Here is a 25,362-nt window from a genome sequence, read left to right on the forward strand (position 1 = left end):
GAGGGTGGAGGACCCACTGGGAGGGCTAGTAATGGGGGATGGTGCACAAGAGAAGTAATTGCATGAACAAAGACAGTAATCACAGTAGTAAAAGTAGTGGTAATGACTCTACTACCATAGATGTCTGGCCAAGTATAAAGCGCTTTGTATGGATAACTGCATTTAATCTTAACAATAAATCTAACTTCTCCCCATTTTACAAATTATAACCAAGTCACACTCAGATTGGCTTCCCAGGTGGAGCAGTGGTAAAGAATCTGGCTGTCAGTGCAGGAGATGTAAGAGATTCTGGTTCTATCCCTGTGTCAGGAAGATCTCTTGGAGCAGGAAGTGGCAACCCACTTTAGAACTTTTGCCTGGGAAATCCCATGAACAGAGGAGCCTGGCAGCCACAGTCATGGGGTCACAAAGAGTCAGACATTAATAAATGACTAAACACACACACACACTCAGGTTAAGTGAGTGATGAAGTTGGAATTTAAACCCAGGATGAGAGCCCAACTCCAGTGCCATGCTCTTAGCCTCCAGTCGCCTGACAGTCATAGTCAGGCAACTGTTCTTTATCTTATAAACAAACACAGGCACTGGAGGATTTTAAGCAGGAAACAGACATAGTCAGATTTACATCTTAACAGCTAATCAACGCTGGGTGAGAAAGGATTGGAGGGTGGTAATGCTGGATGTAAGGTGTCCATATAGTCAAAGCTATGGTTTTTCCAGTAGGCATGTACAGATATGAGAGTTGGACTGGAAAGAAGGCTGAGTGCTGAAGAATTCATGCTTTTGAACTGTGATGTTGGAGAAGACTTTTGAGAGTCCCTGGGACTGCGAGGATATCAAACCAGTTAATCCTAAAGGAAATCAACCTTGAATACTCATTGGAAGGACTGATGCTGAAGCTGAAGCTCCAATACTTCAGCCACCTGGTGCAAAGAACTAATCCTTTGGAAAAGACCCTGATTCTGGGAAAGATAGAAGGCAGGAGAAGGGGATGACAGAGAATGAGATGGTTGGATGGCATCACTGACTCACTGGACATGAGCTTGAGCAAGCTCTGGGAGATGGTGGAAGACAAGGAAGCCTGGTGTGCTGCAGTTCTTGGGATTGCAAAGAGTCAAATACCACCGAGTGACTGGACAACAACAAGGTGATAAATTAGGATGGCTAAAGGAATGGGCAAATTTAATTCAGACAACCACTATATCTACTACCATGGGCAAGAATCCCTTAGAAGAAACGGAGTAGCCCTCATAGTCAACAACAGAATCTGAAATGCAGTACTTGGGTGCAATCTTATTTCCAAGGCAAATCATTCAATATCACAGTTATCCAAGTCTATGCCCCAACCACTAATGTTGAAGAAGCTAAAGTTGAAGACTTCTATGAAGATCTACAAGACCTTCTAGAACTAACACACACACACACAAACACACACACACACAAAATTCTTTTCATCATAGGGGACTGGAATGCAAAAGTAGGAAGTCAAGAGATCCCTGGACTAACAGGGAAGTTTGCCCTTGGAGTACAAAATGAAACAGGTCAAAATCTAACAGAGTTTTGCCAAGAGTATGCACTGGTCATAGCAAGCACCCTCTTCCAACAACACAAGAGATGACTCTACACATGGACATCACCAGATGGTCAATACTGAAATCAGATTGATTATATTCTTTGCCACTGAAAATAGGGAAGCTCTTTACAGTAAGCAAAAACAAGACTGGGAGTTGACTATGGCTCAGATCATGAACTCCTTATTGCAAAATTCAGACATAAATTGAACAAAGAAGGGCAAACCACTAGGCCATTCAGGTAGTACCTAAATCAAGTCCCTTATGATTATGCATTGGAAGTGACAAATAAATTCAAGGTATTAGATCTGATAGAGTGCCTGAAGAACTACGGATGGAGGTTCATAACATTGTACAGGAAGTGGTAATCAAAACCATCCCTAAGAAAAAGAAATTCAAAAAAGGCAAAATGGTTGTCTGAGGAGGCCTTACAAATAGCTGAGAAAAGAAGAGAAGCAAAAAGCAAAAGAGAAAAGAAAGATATACCCATTTGAATGCAGAGTTCCAAATAATAGGAAGGAGAGATAGAAAAGCCTTCCTAAGTGAACAATCCAAAGAAATAAATAATAGAATGGGAAAGACTATAGATCTCATCAAGAAAATTACAGACACCAAGGGAACATTTCATGCAAAGATGGGAACAATAAAGAATAGAAACAGAAGCAGAAGATAATACAAGAAGTGGCAAGAATACACAGAAGAACTATACAAAAAAGATCTTAATGACCCAGATAAACCAGATAAGCATTATGGTGTGATCACTCACCTAGAGCCGGATATCCTAGAGTGTGAAGTCAAGTGGGCCTTAGGAAGCATCACTATGAACAAAGCTAGTGGAGGTGATGGAATTCCAGCTGAGCTATTTCAAATCCTAAAAGATGATGCTGTGAAAGTGCTGCATTCAATATGTCAACAAATATGGAAAACTCAACAGTGGCCACAGGTCTGTAAAAGATCAGTTTTCACTCCAATCCCAAAGTAGAGCAATGCCAAAGAATGATTAAACTACCATACAATTGCATTCACTTCACATGCTAGCAAAGTAGTGCTGAAAATCCTTCAAGCTAGGCTTCAACAGTACGTGAACTGAGAACTTCCAGATGTACAAGCTGGATTTAGAAAAGGCAGAGAAACCAGAGATCAAATTGCCAACATCCGTTGGATCATTGAAAAAGCAAGAGAATTCCAGAAAAACATCTACTTCTGCTTCATTGGCTATACTAAAGCTTTTGACTGTGTAGATCACAACAAACTGGAAAGTTCTTAAAGAGATGGAAATACCAGGCACTTTACCTGCCTCATGCAAAACCTACATTCAGGTCAAGAAGCAACAGTTAGAACTGGACATGGAACAGTAGACTGGTTCCAAATTGGGAAAGGAGTATGTCAAGGCTGTATATTGTCACCCTGCTTATTTAACTTCTATGCAGAGTACATCATGCGAAATCCTGGGCTGGATGAAGCACAAGCTGGAATCAGGGCTGCCAGGAGAAATATTAATAATCTCATGTATGCAGATAACACCACTTTAATGGCAGAAATCAAAGAGGGATTAAAGAGCCTCTTGATGAAAATGAAAGAGGAGAGTGTAAAAGTTGTCTTAAAACTCAGCATTCAAAAAAAGAAGATCATGGCATCCAGTCCCATCACTCCATGGCAAATAGATGGGGAAAAAATGGAAACAGTGACAGACTGCTTTCTTGGGCTCCAAAATCACTGTGGATGGTGACTACAGCCAGGAAATTAAATGACACTTGCTCCTTGGAAGAAAAGCTAGGACAAACCCAGACAGCGTATTAAAAAGCACAAACATTACTTGGCTGACAAAGGTCCATCTAGTAAAAACCATGGTTTTTCCAGTAGTCATGTATGAATATGAGAGTTGGATAATAAAAAAAGGCTGAGTGCCAAAGAATTGATGCCTTTGAACTGTGGTTCTGGAGAAGACTTGAGAGTCCCTTGGACAGCAAGGAGATCCAACCAGTCAATCTTAAAGGAAATCAATACCGAATATTCATTGGAAGGATTGATGCTGAAACTGAAGCTCCAATACTTTGGCCACCTGATGCCCAGAGCCGACTCACTGGAAAAGACTCTGATACTGGGAGAGTTTGAAGGCAGGACGAGATGGTTGGATGGCATCACCAACTCAACTGACGTGAGTTTTAGCAAACTCCAGGAAATGGTGAAGGACAGGGAAACCAGGTGTGCTGCAGTCCATGGGGCTGCCAGGAGTCAGACACGACTGAGTGACTGAACAATACAATAAAGTTCCAGGTGAGAGAATATGAGGCCTAAACCAGGGGGAGCAGTTGAGAAAGAAGGGTCAAACTTAAGAAATGTTGGAGACAAAAGTCAGATCTGTATGAGCAACTGAAAGTAAAGGGTGTGGGAGAAGGAATCTAGAGTGGAAGTGCTGTTAACCATCTAGAAAATACTAGAGGCCAGCTAAGCCTGGGCATCCGTCAGAAGCTGAAGGGAGACATGGAGTGAGAGGGGCTTCTTAAGCTTTAGACCTGCTGATGTGAAGTGCAGAGGGGCATTCAAGTGGAGATGAGAGAAGTCACGTAGAGAGATGACTCAGAAGCTGAGCTAAGACATTAGACCTGGAGGATCACCCACATAAAGTTAGTAATTAAAACCATGGTAGGGGATAACGGCCTCAAGGGAGAGCATATGGAGGCCTAGAGAACACCTGCATTTAAAGGGAAAACAGGGAAGGGAAGCTGGAAAGTTGTCCATAAAAGACATCTAAGAGGTAAGAGAACAATTCAAGAAAAAAACTAGAACCATAAAAGTAGAAATGAGGGAGCAGAGAGTTTCAGGAAGGAGAGAGTGGTGATTATAATCAGTGATACAGAAAATTCCAGGAAAAGGACTGAAAGCATAGCTTGGTTTCATAATATGTAGTCCCTCACTGGCTTTTGACAGAAGAGTTCAATGAAATCATGGAGTAGGGAGACAGAGAAAAGACAGTCAGGTACCAGTGAAAGGGGTGAATAAGAGTTATGAACACCGCCGTAGTGGTTTTTCCTCCAAGTGAGTTGTCTAGACAGGAAAGAAAATACAAAGGACCCAGGATCAAGGGAGAGGTGTTAAGGGTTTGAGAAATCGACGTCTCTTTTAAGGATGAAGAAAAAGACAAAGAGGAAGAAGTTGGCAATGGAGGAAAAAGAAAGAACAGGGGAATGAGGTCCTAGGCTGATGGAGATGCGTGGGATCAAGAGATGGTGAGGAGTTGGCCACACACAGGATGATTCCTTTTTCTGACAGTGAGAATGGATGGGGGGAGAGGAGCATAAATCCAAATGATGAGGACGTCTGAGAGATAATGCTCTATCACTTCAAATTTCCTAACTTCTAAAATGAAGTCATGATGAAAACTGCTTAGACCGTGAAGGAAGAAGACTGGAAGGATGCTTGAGAAGACAGACGAGAATAGAGCGGGGAGTGGGGAGAGTGAGCACTGCCCGATGACAGAACAACTGACCAAAATGTCCATGTGCTACAGAACCGGGTTGACACTGGCGATGGGATTTCCCCTTTGAATTCTCAACAATTCAAGTACAGAGGCAAAGGCAGTAGTCTTCTGGGAGTTTGTCAGCGAGTGGGGTATAGAATAGAGCCCATTAGATACATCAACCCCAAGGTGACCTGGCCATAACCTGGCATACAAAGGAGCTAAAGCATGTCAGGCACCAAACACGGTGACTGGCCCATACCCCTCAATAAATGTTGGCTCTTCTTAATAGCCATCTGTTGGTGATTTGAAATTATATAGCTTAGTATTCTTTTATCCTGCTAAGAAACAAAAAATGGAGACACAGACTAACATTTTATTTTTTTTTATTTTTTATTTTTTTCAGACTAACATTTTAACAGGAGAGTTTTCAAAGATTGAAGCCAAAGAAATATCCAACAGGAAGGGCTATTAAAAGCTCTAAGGGCAATTAAAGAAGATGATAGAATCCTGGATGCAATTAAGATCCTGACAGATTCCTATGAGTCTGAGACAGGTTAGATGTAGCCCTTCCTTGAGACTGGAAGCAACCCCCAATCATCAGAGTGGGTCGTTTCTTCTTTGATGATTCATGGTGTTATATCCAATCTACTAATAATGGCTGCCTAGAGTCCTGTGAGGGCTTCCCTGGTGGCTCAAATGGTAAAGAACCTGCCTGCCAATGCTGAAGATGCAAGAGATGCAGCTTTGATTCCTGGGTCAGGAAGATCCCCTAGAGAAGGAGATGGCACCCCATTCCAGTATTCTTGCCTGGAGAATCCCATGGACAGAGGAGGCTGGCGGGCTACAGTCCACGCAGACACAAAAGAGTCGTGCAGGGCTGAGCAATTGAGGACACTCACAGAGCTCCCTGATGAGCACGGCTCTCAAGGCAGGAGATCGATTACTATGTATGCCGTGGGCTTAGGACTGGGAGGTGGTGTGTTTGTTCCCCCATCTTGCCCATACCCCTCACTGAATACGAGAAAACTGAGGATTATAGAAAGCAGATGCCTTGGCTGGCTCTTTAGTGGAAATCTGGACTACTGAGCTTCCCTGGTGGCTCAGTGGTAAAGAATCCCCCCGCCAATGCAGGAGACATGGGTTCAATCCCTAGGTCGGGAAGACCCCCTGGAGAAGGAAATAGCAACCCACTCCAGTATTCTTGCCTGAAAAATCGTATGGACAGAGGAGCCTGGTGGGCTACAGTCCATGCGGTTGCAAAGAGTTGGACTTAGAGATTAAACTACCACCACCACCACCACCAGACTACCAGTCAGGTTTTCCAACTTGCAGCCCAGAGTTCTGTCCGACACACACACGTTGCCATTTCCCAAACATTTGCAAGCAATGCAAACATCACACCGGTGATCACTAAGGGCCTAGAAACTGTAGCGGAGACCAAAAAGCCAAAGATTTATGAATCAAGACTGTGTTTTCACATCTGGGCACGGGAGAATCATCTTTTAGCATAAATAAGTCAGAGCATAACCTAGAGTAATCCTCAGCAAAAACAAAGTGCTCAGAGAGCCTGGGCTCCTGCTGAGAAACACTAAGTGCGCGGTTTAAGTTTATTTGAAGCATGTAAAGGCCTGAGGGCCTACACATGGGCACCAATAGCTTTGAGGAGAGGCTATTTCAGTTGGAACAACGTTGTTTGGCACCTAATGCGTATCAAGCACCCAGGGTGGTCGGCCCAATTAGAGAATTAACATTGCTCATATCTGCTCAGCCAAATAGAAAGGAACTACTCTATGAAAGGGGCTAAGCATCCAAAATTAAACAGGGGAAGGAGAGGCCTCTAATTGCTCTCATTTTTTGCCCAGCAGCGTGGTGCCAGTCTCCGAATCTCCCAAGCAGATGGAAGGAAGGGAGGGGTTGAGAGGAACAGGGAATCACTTCACTTCATCAAATGCCTCCTCCCACTCTCCGGGCACCACTCCCCCCAGCTCTTTCTCTCTTTCTCCTTTTGTTCAACCTATTCTGCCACGTGCTAAGTCACTTCAGTCATGTCCAGCTTTTTGTGACCCCATGGACTGCAGCCTGCCAGGCTCCTCTGTCCATAGGATTCTCCAGGCAAGAATACTGGACTGGATTGCCATTTTCTCCTACAGGAGATCTTCCCAACCCAGGGATCAAACCCAAATCTCCTGCAACTCTTACGTTACAGGTAGATTCTTTACTGCTGAACCATCGAGGGAGCCCTTCAATATTTCTACCCTACTCCCATCAGCCGAGGCGCAGGTACATTTTACGTCAGTTTGGTGACATAAAATGAGCATCAGATTCAGAGAAATCTGAATTGGAATCATTCCTTCTCTAATACAATTTGTGTGAGCTTCGGCAATTTACTTAACCTCTCTGAGTCACACTTTGCTCTTCTGAAAAGAAGAGCTAATACTCTAATGTTTACCTTTCAGGTCATTCTGAAAAATAAATGATATCTATGAAAGTCTTTAGCAGACTGAGTCTTGCCCAGAGCATGCATACACTGATGTCAACAGGAGTCAAGCCTGTCCTCCAAGATTCAAATGCAATTGGCCCCCACCCCAACCTTACTTGTAGGAGAAAACCCAGGCTTTTCAAAGATGGTTGGAGGAGGCATTTACAGTTCTCCTGGTCACCTCTGAACTCCTTCAGTTTGGGACTCATTTTATCATCTAAAGATAAGTAACACCTTCTACTCCAAGCAAAGTTACGTTGGACACCACCCTGACTCTCTCTTTCCCCTCAGAGTGTGGATGTGGTGGGCTTTGACTTACATGAAGGAGCAGAGAACATTTGCATTGTGGTACCCCAAATAACTTTAATTGATAATGATATCACTCCTATTTTCAAATGTCCTTCAACCCTCCCCAAAGGTTGCCCCAGGGTTTCCTCACTGGCAGTTCTCTGCACAAACTTCAGTCTCTGCCATCTTGTCTCTCCTTTCCCTCCTTTTCCCTTTCATTATCCTCTCTCTTCCCTCTTCACCTTCATGAAAAGTGAAAGTGTTAGTCACTCAATCATGTCTGACTCTTTGTGACTCCATGGACTATAGCCCACAAGGCTCCTCTGTCCATGGGATTCACCAGGCAAGAATACTGGAGTGGGTTGCCATGGCCTGAAAGTCAGATCTTCCTGACCCAGGAATCAAACCTGGGTCTCCTGCATTGCAGGCAGATTCTGAGGCACCAAGGAAGCCCCTTTCTTCCCAGCCCAAGTCCCAGGTTCATATAGTCTCCTTACACAGAGCATTTTGGTTATCTCTTCATGTCACTGTATCTTCCCATACCAGTGCTTGGAGCTTCATTTTTCTCATCCAAAACACTGTGTCAGAGAACTTTCCTGAATAAAGTCAGTCTTCCCCACCAGAAGTCTGGTGCCAGTTGTTAGGGCAACAATTATGTTCTTCCTAGCTCGTTACCCCTTCATACTAAAGATCTTATCCAAGACCACCTTTCCCTCCCGTAATCTTCTCCCACCTTTAGCAAGCCTTAAAGGAATAAGCCATCCTTTCCTCCAGACCATCTCTCATTCATTGTTCAGGGAGATGCTCCCACAACTCTTCTGAGACTGCTCTCTGAAAGGCCAGCTTGAATCTGCCCGATCCAGTGACCTTATCTCCATTCCCTGTAGCAGTTAGTACAGAGAATTCTTTCTGACCGGGGTCTTCCCAGTGCTGTCAGGGCTGGTTCTCCTGCTATCTCTGGCCATTCTTCCTCCAAGTCTCCCCTTCTCCTCTTCCCACTTTGACGTCCTGGCCACTGGGCTTCCAGCAGTAACACTCCTCTCTTCCTGCTATACATGACCCTCCCAGTCATCTTTTTCATTCCAACAGCCCAACCTCCCAAGTTGCCTGTAAAGCCCATGTGTTTCTCTTTAGCTATGGTTCGCCCCAAAGCACACAGACACATGTGTGAACACCTGCTGCAAATCTCTGACTGGGTGAGGTGCTGGCACCTCCAGCTCACAACTCCAGACCGTGCTCGTCATCCCCTCCATCCCCACCACCAAGCCCAGGCTTCGTTCAGTTAGGGAATCACCAGCCTCCAGCCCTCTCCTGGCATCCGTTGATTCATTCAGTAAATGTTGATTGGGTCTTTCTCCCTATGTAATCTCATTCATTCCCTTGGCTCTAAATAACATCTACATGCTGATGACTCCAAAATTTATATCTCAGCCTGAAGCTCTCCTCCTAGCTATAGACTCATATATCGTACTGCCTACACAACCTCTTCTCCTGTGACTTACCTCACAGCCACCTCAAACTTAATGTATCCAAAACAGAATCCTTACCTCTCTTCACTGTGACTGTTCCTTTTCCATTTGAACCCAAATGAGTAAATAGCAATTCCAACCATTCATTTACTTAAGCCTCAAACACTAGCATCTATCTTGATTCCTTCCTCTTCCTCATCCACATAATTCAGCCTAGCAGCAAACTTCTTGTTCTAAAATGTGTACAAAAACTATCCTTTTCCTCTCACTTTCACTCCCACTCCCATGATCTAGGGTATCATCATCCTTTCTGTTGAAGATTCCAATGGCCTCCTGGTGGTCTTTTGCTCTAGCCTCTCTGCCCTCCAAACTCATCCTTACCCTGAACAAGACAATAACTTTAAAAATATAAACATGTTTATGTTCATGTCATCCTCCTACTTGAAACCTATCTGTGGCCTCGCATTTCTTTGAGAATAAACTCCAAATTCTTTTTCATGTCTTGTAAGCGTGTTGTCTCTCCAAAGTCCCTTCATGCCCTCAGGTCTCTCTGTAATCACTAGACTTCTTCAAGTTCTTCAAGTAAGGAACTAGCCAAGCTCTTTCTCATCCTGGAGACTTTATTCTTCCTTTCTCCTCTGTGATACTTTTCCCAAGATTGTTCCCTCCTGACCTTCAGTCTCAACATAAATTTGACCTTGTCATAGAAGCCTTGCTGACCCTCCTAGATAGCTTTGTACCTGCTTGCTGCTGCTGCTAAGTCACTTCAGTCGTGTCCAACTCTGTGTGACCCCAGAGATGGCAGCCCACCAGGCTCCCCCATTCCTGGGATTCTCCAGGCAAGAACACTGGAGTGGGTTGCCATTTCCTTCGCCAGTGCATGAAAGTGAAAAGTGAAGGTGAAGTCGCTCAGTCGTGTCTGACTCTTAGCGACCCCATGGACTGCAGCCCACCAGGCTCCTCCATCCATGGGATTTTCCAGGCAAGAGTACTGGAGTGGGGTGCCATTGCCTTCTCCTTGTACTTACGTACCCACCGTTCTCTTTTTTCTATTAACTTTTTATTACATTGGAGTATAGCCAATTAACAATGTTGTGATAGTTTCCGGTGCATAGCAAGGGGATCCGGCCATGCCTATACATGTATCCATTCTCCCCTAACTCCCCTCCCATCCAGGCTGCCACCTAAGGTTGAGCAGAGTTTTCTGCTCTATACAGTAGGTCCTTGTTGGTTATCCAGTTTAAATATAGCAGTGACCCACCATTATTTTTTATTACCTTTTCCTCATAGTATTTAAAGCAGCAGCATAGTATTTAGCTTTTTTATGGATTTTTTCCCTTACTTGTTTATTGCCTGTCTTCTCCATGATAGCAGAGACCTTATCTGCTTTTTTAACCACTGGATTGCCAACATTGAGAACAATGACACATAGTAATTGCTCAGTAAATATTTGGTGAGTGAATGAACGTATGCTTGGAAAAATGAATGGATCTTTAATATGCACAGTGTGTTGGAGAAGACACAGTCCTTGCTATGCAAGGATGAGCCACTTGGTAGAATATAAACTCATAATTATAACACAGAGTTATTTCTTCTGTGAGAAGCATAATCCAAATGGTATGGAAATGCAGAGGTAAGTACAACGAGGCCTGCCTGGGGAATTTGTAGAAGACTTCACATAAAACTGATAAATAGATGGGAAGGGTACTGCTCAAGATAGAGATTGGGTAGATTTTAATTTTTTATGTGTAGTCGATTGAATCAAAATTGTAATTTATTCTTGTATTTTAGCTTGACATCAACTCAGGTAATCACCTGATGTTGAAGATAGGAGCTGGAAATTTTAAGTATCTGTGCAAAATACAGTCTCAATACCTGTAACAAAATTGTTAATCGGCTGGTATATAAAATGCATTTCCTCTCCTTCACCCTCCAAAAAGATAGTCCAAAAATTTAACTCAGTCTGAGGTACCAATATTATGAACGGAAAACCGCACACTGCAGATATAAATTAATGAACTGAATTAAGAACGGAACAAGGATCACGTCATAGTCACTACATCTCCTTCTCAGCATATATGTCAATCATCTTAGGCTACATCATGCTACGGTAGCAAATGATTCCAAAATCTTCGTGGCTTCCACACTAGAAATTTATTCTCACTCCTGTTATGTGGGTTTTAATTCACCTTTATCACTGATCCAGGCTGAAGCATCAGCTCCTATAATGTTGGTCTGGAGGCAGAAGGGAGAAAGAGATGGCAGAACCCAGTCATGGCTCTTAAAACTTATGTTTGAAAGCAGCTAATATCACATTTCTTTGGCCAAAGTCGATTACATGGCCAAGATGAGTACCACTGAGTCAAGGGTGTGAAATTCTTGCAAATACTTGGTGATAAAAATACAACCTACCATGACATGTATAAGTCAAGCTTATTGCTAACATTATTCCCATTACTGTAAGGATGCTAAGAAATATATTATCTGCATAGGAAATGCACTTAGAGACAATAGCTGATGCTTTGATGGAGTCGTGCAGCAGGAAATATCCTTACAAAGACACAAATTTCAAAGCCTACTAATCCCTCAGAGCCAGAATGTCAAATCTCCTGAAATATTTCAGTATATAATAGCTATATGCACAAAGCAACTATCTCCTAAGACCAAATAAAAATAAATTTCAATCCATAAATAAGGAATACTTAAAATTTTTTCAAAACACGTGATTTTTTTTTAAAACTAGAAGCATATTGTATGCCTATGTATTTTATAAAGTGGCAAATATTGTATACAGATTTTGGTTGGTTTTAAGAATTTGAAGGTTTTCTCTGTTATGCCATAGACATATTAAAAAAATTTTTTTAAGGTCATGTCCAGAAGCTTCTCAATCACATCATTAAGTGAAAATTCAAACAGACATTTTAGAGGGGGAGCAGGGGTCTACTATTTAGTTAAAGCAAATTACAATCTCCTTAATAACAGAGAACACATCTTAAAAATTTGGAATCTCCAAATTTTTGGTACCCGGTAAGGTACCCAGTACTCTTGCCTGGAAAATCCCATGGATGGAGGAGCCTGGTAGGCTGCAGTCCATGGGGTCGCTAAGAGTCAGACACGACTGAGCGACTTCACTTTCACTTTTCACTTTCATGCATTGGAGAAGGAAATGGCAACCCACTCCAGTGTTCTTGCCTGGAGAATCCCAGGGCTGGGAATTCCTGGTGGGCTGCTGTCTCTGGGGTCGCACAGAGGCGGACATGACCGAAGTGACTTAGCAGCAGCAAGGTACCCAGTAAGTTCTCAGTAAATGTTTCATGCTAACATGTTATATCAAATGTCAAAATGCTCATCAGCTTGACCCTGAAATTCCAATTATAGCAATCCATCCTAAGAAAATAACTGGAGATGTTCACAAAGAAAATCATTGGAGATATAGGCAATGTTTACCTCAGCCCTATAAGTAATAGCAAAATATACTAACAACTAAAATATCCAGAGTACTCATCAAATATATAATAGTACATCATATAATAAATATTATGCAATTATGAAAAACTATATTTTCAAATAACATTGATGGTAAAGGAAAATGAAATATACAATGAAGGAGAAAGAGCAGTTAAAAATGAGTAGGTATAATAAAGTCTCATTTTAATAAAATGCGGATATAAATGTACACCTGTATTCACACACACATACCAACATGCATATATGCATATGTATCTGAACGAAACATACCAAAAAATGATCCGTTATTTGGGAAAAAACATTTGTTTCTTGCAAGCCCCTTCTGGCTTATAAAGATGGGAGATCTTTTGTTGACAGAGAGGAGAGATTCATGTGAAGGTGTGGGAAAAGGTGAGGCTGGGGGTGGAGACAAGGCAGACTGTCTGTGGCAAGACCTAGAACAGGCAGGGAACTGAGGCAGTTGGCAGCTGATGACAGAGAACTCAGATGTCCCTTGGAGATGTTTTATTCCATGTTGCTGTGCGGTATGTATTGCATCCTTCTCCTTTGCCTTCCCCTGAAAACTTGGGCAAAATCTCCATTTTTCTCTTCTACTTTGTGAAGGTAGATTTACATTGAAGGGAGATGTCCATAGGCTGACTTTCAGTCAGGTGCAAGACACAAGGGTACTAGAGGGCTCAGCACTCCTAGGAGATCCTTAGGAAAGAAAATGCACCCTAAGCATTGAACAGTCATTAGCTCTGGGTTAAGAGAGAAAAAGGTGATTTTTATTTCCTCTTGGTACTTTAATGGATTTTCCAAATTTCTGCAATGAATATGCATTGCTTTTATAATCAGGAAAAAAAGTTATTTTTTAAAAAATAAATTGATGTCAAATGAATGAAGAAGTGAGTAGATCATTGAATGAATGAACTAATTAGTGAAATGATTGACCTGGGCAACAGAAGCTCAAACCAGATTCTAATAGACAGATTTGCTTGTTCTTATTTCCTGCTGTGGACATTAGTCAGCCTCTATCTTTAGATGAGACATCTTTAAAAGAAGAGAGAGAGAAAATAGACTTCAAATCGAAGCAATATTTTCATGGCTTCTACTCTCTGACATTGTAAAATCCCAACCTGGGTCAAGCCTGACACACCTCTTATCTTTTTCCTCAGGGTCTGTGGCTAATACCCCCAGAATTCACTAGCATAGAATTTCATGGAAATCAAAGAAAACAGGCAATGGGAGGATCTACAAAGAGGCCCGCTGCCCCCTGACTTTGAAATGGTGTGGTTTTGTGTTTATGTGGCCTCATAATATCTGCGCGCATGTGTATGTATGTGTGTGTGAGACATGGACAGGCATGAAACCAAGGCTGCAAATTGAAAACATACTTAACACACATCCAAACATACTCACCCTGAATCAGTGCCAAACCACATGTGCTCAGAGTGTCAACAAACTGTCTGATTTGTTCGGATCACCCACGTAAACACCATCAGGCAGGGCTGGAAATCGGGGGCGCTGGGCTGGATGGAGCTACAAGGGCTTCTATAGAAAGCATATTGTGAACCCATATGGGCTGGTGGAGATGGCAGCTGGGTGAGGACCTTGCCGCCTGCCAGGCCGAGAGCAGAGAAGTCCGCCCCAAAGTCCCAGAATCCAGGCTGAGGACATCTCAAGGGCACAAAGAGCTTTCTGGAATATTTGGGGAGGACAGTTACTAGGTGGACTCTTGGAGAGAAGAGGGAGTGAGAGGGAAAGTAGAGCCTGCCTGACCAAGCTGTTTTTTGTTTTTTGTGGTTTTTTTTTTTTGGTACAGATGCTGCTGGCAGCAGAACAGAGTGGGAGAGTGTGTTCAGCTACATTAGTCAGGGATAGAGTTTTAATAGGGCTGCAGAAGGAAGTGATGACGGCAAAGTTAGGAGCAGTGAGTAACTCAATTTGAGAGAGCCGAGCTCTCTGGGAGATGACAGCAGAGGAACCATTTTTCTGTTTGGCCCCATGGGGGCTGGGCTGTTGTCAGGGTCAAGGCAGACACTGGCATCGGGCGCTTTTACCTGAATAAACACGAGCCAGGGCCTCCGGGAGGTGACCCTGCAGCAACTCCCGCTGTGACCCCGAGACATCCTGGGGCTCATCAGCTATGCCAACCTGGGTGGAAGTGATCCTGAGCAGCAGAGGACAAAGCTGTCATTTATGGTTATAGGAGGGAGGGGAAGCTGTGTACCCAGATGGGGCAGGGGGAAGCCTTTTAACTGCTGCAGATGTAAGGGTGGTGAAGGTGCCACCAAGGGGTGCCAGTGGTCAGCAAGTCTGGTAAAGAGACAAACTGGTTACCAAGCTGTCGGGGCTCAAGCACCTTTGAATTAGAAAGGCATCCTCCTCCTGGTAAAGGATGCATGGCTTGGTGGAAAGGAGGGAGAGATGGAGTCAGCCTCCACTTGGCCCCCTGGCTGGGCACCTTTGATCAGAGTACCATCTGCCCAGCCATATGCAGCAACCCTGAAAACCAGCCTTGGATAAACAAACTCCTTAGCCTGGAATTCCTGGCCCTCCATGAGCCAGCCCCACTCTGACTGTCCAGCTCAATTGCTCATATCCCTTGCCACAAACCCACCCTCCAGCAGAAGGCAACTCCTAAACATTCTCCTAGCCTGCCTTCACTTTCTCACATTTATTTATACTTTTGCTACTACTATTCTTTCAGGCCGTAATGCCCTAAGCCACATCCTTGCCTAACATTACCATAGGCATTTTTAAAGTCCCGCTCTTGTACCCTCTCCTCCAAGAAGCCTCCTCTGATTGCCTCCAAGTCAAAGCAACCTTGCTGTAACTTGAGTTCTTGCAGTACTATCTTTGCATCCTCATGTCATCATTTTGGGGTCACTGTTTACCTTTTTCTACCTTGTGCTGTAGTTTTTATGTTTCTTGTCTTCTCTACTAGACAGTGATCCCCCTGAGGGCAAATCCTGTTTCTTGTCAATATCATATACCCCACAACATCAAAGTGGTGTACTTGGTACAGGAAAGATGCTCCTTAGGCTGTCCTGTAGAAAGAGTATTGGCAAAGCAGGTTTAGATTCCAGCTCTTTTCACTTGAAGACAATAATAGCTAACCATCATTTATTTTTAGGTGTGTTAGGTACTGTTGAAAGTGCTTAACTTGTAGGAAGTTACTGAATTTCCCTAACTAGTCTAGGTAAGTTCTGTTTTCATTCTTCAAGTGCAGAATAAGAAACAGAGACACTAAGAAGTTAAGTGTTGTAAGGGGCGGAAGTAAGATTTGATCCCAAACCACAGGTCCTGAGTACACACCTATAATTATTGCTGGGCTATCCATTACTAGCTGATGGACCTTGGGTTTCATTAACCTGAATCTCACCTTCTTCATCTGTAAAATGTGGATAATAATACTTATAAATTATATATGTATTTATAATAATTATATATTAACTGTTGATTCCTGGAACCTAATATAACTCCATAGTCACCATTAATAAATATGTTTTGAATGAAAGAAATACAGAATTTGTCATCCAGAGTAGAATATCCAATAGAAATACAATGCAAGCCACACTTGTTATTTAAATTTTTCTAATAAAGGCAAAACAAAATAAAATTAACTTTAATAAAACATCTAATGCAATATATCCAAAATTTTATTATCTCAACATGTAATCAATATAAAAATCACAATAATGTATTTTACAGTATTTCTTTATAGTAAGTCTTCAAAACCTGGCTTGCACTTTACACTTAGAGCATTTCTCACTCTGGACTACACATTTCAAATAATCAAGAGCCACATGGGGCCAGTAACTACCATATCAAACAACACAGATCTTGGCAGATCTAAGAAAAAATAGCCCTCTCTGAAAATCCTGTGAGGAAGTCAAACTTCTGTTATATGAGTTATGATAAATTTTCTCTTTTCAAGAGCTCATCATTAAAATGTAAATACTTTGGGGAAATATCAGTTAATGCTGAAGCTGGGCTAATGTTGCATCTCAGACTAACAGAGATGCTCAGAAACCCCATTTGGTGCTTAAAAGTGTGAATCTGAGAGTTGTTCAGACCTGAGTTCAAATCATGACTTTGCCTCTCAGAATTCCTGTGACCTTGGCTGAATCCATGAACATGACTGAGCCAAGTTTCCTTATCTGTGGGATAACAGAACATTAGGATGGAGTGAGAGGAGGCTTGTAGGGCAAGAACAGGGCTCAAAAAGCATCAGTTCACTTCCTTTTCTATTGACCTCTGTGTCCTTGTATGTCTCTCTCCAGGCACGCATGCTCAGTCGCTTCACTCATGTCCGACTCTTTGTGACCCATGGACTGTAGCCCACCAGGCTCCTCTATCCTTTGGATTCTCCAGACAAGAATACTGGAGTGAGTTGACATTTCCTACTCCAGGGGATCTTCCCAACCCAAGGATTGAACCCACATCTCCTATGTCTCTGGCACTGCAGGTGGATTCTTTCCCACTGAGCCACCAGGGAAGCCCCTTCCCTCTCCCTACTCCTCCTCTATTGCACAGAAACACCCTTAAGGTTTTGGTTCAGAAGAGTCACCGGGATTGAGTTACTCTCACTCAGACTTGTTGAGTATTGATGTCCCTAAAACATGAGGCACCAAGGAGTCCCCTCAAAGTGCATCACGCTGATAATGGTTTTTCCATGCCAGCACTGACCCCATGATTTTCAAGTCCATTATGACACTACCTCCTTGAGCCTGATCTCAGCCCCTGTGCCCTCCACTCCTCATGCCTGGGCCCCTGCTCCTCAGCCGTGGGATAGAGCAGGCTGGCCTCAGTGTGCTGGTCCATCAGATCCTGTCTGAGAAGTGACTCTCCCTCTGATCTGTCCATGGATGCCTCTTCTGATTATCTGCCTCCTATAACCTTCCTCTCTGGGGCCAAGGGCTTGTTCCTATCACTTGACTTTGTCTTGTTCCACTGACAAGGCAAACATCATGGAGGGGAGCACAAGTGGAATTGCCCTGGGAGCTATGGTCTACAAGTTGGACTCATCCAAGGGATAAACAGGGATAGCCATAGTCAAAAGGAAAAGCCCAGAAAAGAGAGCAGACGGCTCTGAGCCATGAAGACCACTGAGGGGCCTAATGGCATACGAGAGGCATGAGCAGCAGTCTGGGGTTGTCAAGAGAAACAAGGGAATGCCCCGTGGATGGGTGGTGGTCCTGGAAGCTAAGTGGGCAGTGAGGTGTTAGTTTTAGCACAATTGTTTCCCTTGAGGCCCATGTGGGATCTTGGGGGTGGGAGCTCCCAGAGTCCCCTTGCTTGTTTGCCAGGGATTGAAAACACTTTGAATGCCTTGCAAACATGTCTACCCACATGCCCAGAGCAACTGCCCTTCATCTTGAACTTGTCCCCATCCCTGCCAGCCAGACAGTGAGCCGTGGCAGCTAAGTCAGCACACACAGCCATCCTGACGACAGTGCCTATGCCTCCCAGTTCCTCCAGCTGGCGGCTTCGCCGGACTTGCTCTAATTTACAGGCTGTGCCCACCTAATCCTGAGTCATGACATCATATGCTTACCATTTGGAAGGGTTAGATCAATCTAACTAGGAGGTAGCATAAGATATCAGTGAAGGGCTTCATTGTCAGGAAGACACAAATAGAAATCCCAGCCCTAGCCACTTGTACAAACTTAATCATGTGGTTTCATTTCAATGTTCTCTTCTGTAAAATGGGTGCAGCAAGCTCTATCTTACAGAGTTGCCAGAAGATATAAATGAGAGAATAATATATGTAAAGTGAGCTTAGTACCTAGCATGTAGGAATCAGTCTGTCCATAGTAGCTTAATTCAAACACAGACAAGAAGACCTCCAGGGGCTGACAATGAGTGGAATGAAAAATCCTTAGCCTGACCCGAGAGGCCCTGAAAAGCTGATCCTGCATCCCTCGCATCTCATCTTTCACACTCTCCAGAGATCCGCTTCCCTCCAGTCATGCTCAGTCATGCATTGTTCCAGAATCAGTCACGTTCCCTGCTGCCTCTGAAACTTTGCACAGACCACCTCTCCTTCTTAGGATGCTTTCTTCATGTTCTTCACCTGCCTGGCTCTGACTCCCACCAAGCCATGTCCTCTTAAGCCTTCCCTAACCCTCTGCCTAAAACTCAGGCTCCCCTTCTGAAGAGTCTAAAGCCTCTTGTTGGCCCCTCGGCCATATCTCTGCTCTTTATGCTATACCCTCTAACCCCAAACTCTGAGAGCAGAGTCACAGATGTGCCTGACACAGGAAAAATAGTTAAGAAGATCAAATATGTAGTGAGATGTAGTGTTACTCTGTTTCCAAGGAGGACCCTATGCTCTTTACATACATTATCTCATGTAATCCTCCATCACCTATGAAGTGGATACTATCATCAGCTCTGTTTTCCAGCTGGGAAAACTTGAGGCATCTGGACATTAAAGAACTCGTCTGGTAAAGCCAACTGTGTGAGGAGGTGGAGATTCCAAAGTGGAGTCCTCTGACTCCAAAGTCTGGACACATAACCCTGCCGCACAAGGACTGATGAAGGAATGAATGAATAACACGATCAAGTTCAATTGGTAGAGCAGTGAAGTAGAGAAGTACCCTCTTTGAACAATCATTTGTGGGCTTTTTATTGCATATTTACAGTTTATGACACATATCATCACTCTTGATGGTGACATATTTAACAAAACAAAAACTCAAAGAGAAATAAAGCACTGGATGGTGAGTGTCACCGTCCCTCTGCTCACAGAACACCTGTCCAGCACCTTGGTTGTCAGCAGGTCACCCTTGGAGGACACCGAGTGTGGTGGCCAGTCACCTCCTGCCCGTCTTCCTCCTCCTCCTTCCTGTGAGCTGGTGCTCCCTACTGCATTCATGCAGAAGTTAGTGAGGCACTGAGCACCCGCAAGGTCCAGGCGCGAGCGATGGGGATGCCGACTGGCCATTCCGCCTCCCTAGGAGGAGACGGGAGGCAAGAAAGAAACATCTGGAAGCTGCAGCATTCCGTTCTGGACCTTGCGCACATGAATGATGCACTAAGACAATTCTCTGCCTTATCATAAATTCTGCAAACTCATGAACTTTGCAATCTCTGAAGCTCAGCGCTGTATGGGAGCCACTTATCTTGTGCTGAAAGCAATATAAAAACAGATGGCAAAGAGTGCATCAGGAGATAAATCAGCAGCCTGGCTGCCAGGGGTGTGTGGACAAATCCAACATGGTCAGACTCTTGACTCTCAGACATGCGGCCCGCTGGGTGGGGCACTTCTAGGGTGAGGTCACCAAGCTGCAGAGAAGGTGGCTGGTGGGGGAGGCAGAACAGAGTCCCACTGGGAAGGGGGAGGGGACAGGGCATTTTCATTAGCTTTTTCCTTGAGAGAGTGGCCAGCCCTCTCCTGGGGGGTAGCTGGAGGATAACTTGGGCTCTGTCCACAAAACTGCAGCTGAGACCCGAGCTTCCACATTTACAAGTCACTTTCCCATGGTCGACACCCTGAATCCTCACTGCAACACTGTAAGATATTTAAATTTCCAGATAGGGGTACTGAGGCTAAAGGATTGTGACTTGGCGAAGTCACATGACAGAGGCAGAATTTGAGTCAAGATATCACGCATCAGGGTTTCCCAAGTGGCGCTAGTGGTAAAGAATTCGCCTGCCAAAGCAGGAGACATAAGAGATGCAGGTTCGATCCCTGAGTTGGGAAGATCCCCTGGAGAAAGGCATGACGATCCACTCCAATATTCTTGCCTGGAGAATCCCATGGACAGAGGAGCCTGGTAGGCTATGACCCATAGGGTTGCAAAGAGTCAGACACGACTGAAGTGACTTCACAAGCATGCACATCACAGCCCCAGGGCTCTGCCACTCACACTGCAGGGTCTGCTTTGGCCATGTTTGGCTCTCACCATAGTTCTATGAAAAGGCATAACAAAAACAAAAATAGAACTTAGAGTTGAAGTGCCTGCCTGGGGTCTGAAGGCTCGTGTGCAGTTGGGCAGAAGAATGCCCATTCGGTACTTCTACCTCCAAGGGCTGCAGGCCCACCTGATGCATCATCCACAGCTCCCAGAGCAAAAATGAGCACCCCAAGACCCTAGGCCAGGCTCAGACCTGTGGGGGACAGGCCCCAAGCAGAGAGATGGTGAGGAAAGAGGTAAGGAGACTCAAGGAAGCCAGAAGAGTTGGAAGAAGAGAAAGAGAACATCAAAAGGCAAGAGTCCATGGACAAGAGAGTGAGAGATGAAGGGATGAGAGAGATAGAGGCTGCAGAGGAACCCAGGAGGTGGGAGGCTGGTGCTATCATGGCCAGAGGACTGACTCGGTGACACTGGGTTGGGGGCAGCTCATCCTTGGAACATGTCTGATGGAGCCAGATAGTAGGGACACGGACTTGTGTGCTCTGAAGATGCCACAAGTGTCAGAAAGGCCGAGCCAAGGGCACATGATGCTTGCCCCTGTGCAGCATAGATGTCGTCAGTGAGCATCTCCTGGGCGCCTGGCTCCACTGATATGGGAACGGGATGCTGATACAGATGAGTGTGGTGAGGGACCGTGGTAAGCCCAGAGTTTGGACTCGCTCAGGTCCACAGATCCAAAGCCTGAATAGAGGGGCTCCATTAGGAGTGAATTAGAATGGGAAATGCAGAGACAAGAACTCGGGTTTGGGAGGTGGGGCGAATCCCAGCTCTGTGCTGCTGAAGGTATGAACTTCAGTCATTCCAGAACCTCTCTGAGCCTCTTCAGTTGCCACACTGGGCTGGTGCCACCCCTTCAAAGACTTGTTGAGGGATTAGCTGAGGGGACAGATGAGCGCACACATCTGAAGGACAGCACCTAATAAATGCTTGCTCCCTCCTCCCACACGGGCTTCCCTGGTAGCTCAGATGGTAAAGAATCTGCCTGCAATATGGGAAACCTGAGTCAACCCCTGGGTCAGAAAGATTCCCTAGAGAAGGGAATAGCAACCCACTCCAGTATTCTTGTCTGGGAAATTCCATGGACAGAGGAGCCTGGTGGGTTGTGAAAGAGTCAGACACAACTGAGCAACTAACCCTTTCTTTTCTCCTCCCACACCTACCTGACGCGTGCCCTTTTCTGTGTCTTTAATCTTCCCTCCATGCCCTTCCCGTGCTGATGACTTCTCCCCTCTGTGATGTTCAGCCTTAAGCCCTAGGCTCAGCCTTGCCCATGTGTAGGGGTTTGAGATCCTTGAGTCTTTAATGTTGTATTTCTGTTCCTTTGGTTGAACTGCCCCAGCATGGAGATGGCACCTTCCATCGCCTTAAAACCTCTGCAGTACATCCCCCTCCAGGACTCCAGTCCTGGGGCCATTTGTGTTGAATGACTGTGTCCAATGCAAAACTCGAAGTCCAATCCATCGGATGCATATGAAGTCCCTGTCCTGCTCCACACACTGCCTGTGTAGGACATGTCACACTCAGTGCCTTGTTTAATCTTCCCCCAAACCTCAAGAGATGAGTATGGCATCTCTCTTACCGATGAGAGGACTGAGGAGGTCCAGAGATGGGAAGAGTTTGCTCAAAACCACATAGATTCTAAGAAGAAGCCAAGCTGAGATTGCCATACTTAACAACAACCACATGATAATGATAATAATGGTCAACTTATAGCACTGTTGACATTATCTCATTTGCATCTCTCATTTCTCTCATCTTACGGATGAGGAAACTGAAGCACAGAGAAGCTAAGCAACTTTCCCCAGGACCCATGTGGTTGAACCCAGGTGGGGCTGACTAGAGACTCAGCAGATATTTGATGTCCAAGGACTTCACACAACTTAAGTCATACTTCTGGGACTCTGGATTCAGAGATGGGCACAGGATTGCAGAAGCAGGTGCTTCTGGATGCTCTCTGCATAGAGCCGTGGTTCAGGGAAGGGTTCCGCTCTGCCCTGCCCACCCAGCCCTCTCCCAGGAAAGGCTGACTCCAGTTTGGGAAGCAAAGCAGAGAAAGACCAGATGTGGGGAGGGGCTGAGAGGAGCCTGCCTTTCACAGAGGCAGCAAACAAGATGCCTGCTCTTGTTTTTGCAAAACATCCCTCCCTTCCCCAAAATGAGTAGGCTTACAGCCACGGCTGTGCCGAGACAATAATCACTAATCAAGTCGAAGTTTCCTTCTAATCAGTTCAGTTGTTGGAGGAAGGAACGCAGCCGGGCTGGTGCTGGGAGGCTGGCCATTCATCACCGCCGCATGACAGAGGGTTGCCGGGTGGCACCACTGCCCCTGATCATCCTGAGCCCCTAGCCTCTCTTGACATCACCGGGCATCCGACGCTGCAGCTGCTCTGCGATGAAGCCCTTTCTGGGTGCTTCTGTCTCCCAGGATCGAAGAAGCTAGAAACGGCAAGAATGAAACCATAGAAGGAGTGTCGCTTCTGAGGTCTGGCACCTAAGGTTCAAGGGTGGCTCTGCCATCTTCAGCTGGGACCTTAGGAAACCTGACTTGACACTGTTGCCCCTCTGCTGCAGGAGAGAGATTAAAAACAAGTTGTGAGACTCCCCTGGTGATCCAGTGGTTAAGAATCTGCCTTGTAATGTGGGGGACACAGGTTCGATCCCTAGTCAGGGAACTAAGATCCCACATGCTGCAGGCAGCTAAGACCATGTTCTGCAACTACTGAACCCAAGTGCCATAACTAGAGAATCTGTGCCCCGCAACTGAGATTGGATGCAGCCAGATAAATAAATAAATATTTTAAAAATGAAAAATAGAAGATAGCTTAAAAAATAAAAGCAGGTTGTGTCTTCCCAGAAAATTCTACTCATCCTTTAAAATGATATTTTAAAATCCTTTAAAATATCACTTCCTCTGTGACTCCTTTCCCAACCAGCATCACGTCCACCTCCCTGAATTACTTGTCCCTCTTCTTCATTTCCCAAAATATGTTGCTCAAATATCTGCCAGAGTACTGTTTCCTAGACCAAAAGCACCTGAAGGGAAGAAGACAGTGCATTCATAACTGTGAGCCCCGCACTGGCTCACCACAATGCCCAGCACATAATAGATACTTATTAAATGTTTGTTAAATGAATAGTGAATGAAGACTAAATCAGTGGTATGTGTACTTGAATCTGTCATTTGTATTCAAATAGGATGCTTCCAGTCTTATCTGATGTTGTTATCAAATGCAAAACCTTTTACAGACTCTGGCACTTTGGCAATAATAATCCACAGGACTTGAGATATGCAGGAAATAAGAAATCTGGGTGATGAACAACTTCCACAAAATTTCATCAAGAGTTTTTCCAGTTACTGGCAAATGCACAGATCCTACTTTATTCAATCTAGATTAAACCTCTTATTGGGAAGACTTTAAATTAAGTGTGACTGAATTAGCTGCTGTTAATTTTTTTTTTTTTCCCCAAGATCTGCTAATCTCTGCACCCGGCTGGGCCCTCTCTTTCCGGTTTCCTCTCTGGTGTGCTGGGATCGATCTCTATCTTCCGGGATATTGAGTGGCGGGGTCTCAGGCAGGCAGAGATACTGAGCCTGCTGGTGCAGCCGGGCCCTCTGGGCCAGGAGATTCCCCTCTGGGAGGACTGTCTGGTGTTAAGGGAGCCTGGACAATAGGTACAGCGCTTGTGAGGTACTATCGCTAATAGTAATCTGTGCACTCGGCTGAGCTTCGGCTGCAAACCCTCATTTCATAAAATGGAGATGCTGGGAGTTAGCGAGGCCACAAAGCCTCTAACGGCACTAACTCTTCTCAAGGGCAGCAAAGGGCAGATGGATTTGCTGCTTTTCCTCCCTTTGCTGTGTTTTCTACCCCCACCCTCCAAAAAAAAGGCCCATGCTCCTAGTCTCCTCTTGATGTTCTGGAGGCTGGAGACCTAACAGAATGCTTGGATATCTTGGCCAGAAGCCCACGGAGTGCAGCAAACAGCAGCCTGGATGTATGCAAGGGAACCTTTTATAGGTTGAATTGTGCCCCCAGAAGGTTGTGGAAGTCCTAACCCCGTTTTCTTCTTGTTGTTTAGATGCTAAGTTGCGTCCGACCTTTTGTGATCCCATGGATGGTAGCCCACCAGGTTCCTCAGTCTATAGGATTTCCCAGTCAAGAATACCGGAGTGGGTTGCCATTTTCTCCTCCAGGGAATCTTTCTGACCCAGGGATTGAGCCTGAGTCTCCTGCAGTGGCAGGTAGATTCTTTACTGCTGAGCCACCCCCTAGTACCTGTCAATATAATCTCCTTTGAAAGTAAGGTCTTTTCAGATTATCAAATGAACACGAGGTCATTAGGGTGAGCCTTAATCCAATAGGACTGGGGTCCTTGTTGAAAACGTGTCCTTATAGGAAATTCGGACAGAGACCTGCAAACAAGGAAGGTCTTCCATAGGAAGACTGGAGCTATGCTGCCACAGCCAAGGAACTACCAGAAAGTGGGAGCGAGGCCCAGAACAGACCCTTCTCTAGTGCCTTTGGAGAAGCAGGGCCCTGCTGATAACTTGATCTTGGACTTATATCTCCAGAACTGTGGACAAGGACTTTCTGTTGTTTAAGCCAAGCAGGTTGAGGTGCTTTGTTACTGCCACCCTAGGGAATAGTAGAGAGCCTAACCAGGTCATTTCTGAGACAGAGGGCCCAATGGAAGCCACCACAGAGGATGCGAAAGA

Source organism: Bos javanicus, chromosome 15 (assembly GCF_032452875.1).
Source record: "Bos javanicus breed banteng chromosome 15, ARS-OSU_banteng_1.0, whole genome shotgun sequence".
NCBI classification, from domain to species: Eukaryota; Metazoa; Chordata; class Mammalia; order Artiodactyla; family Bovidae; genus Bos; species Bos javanicus.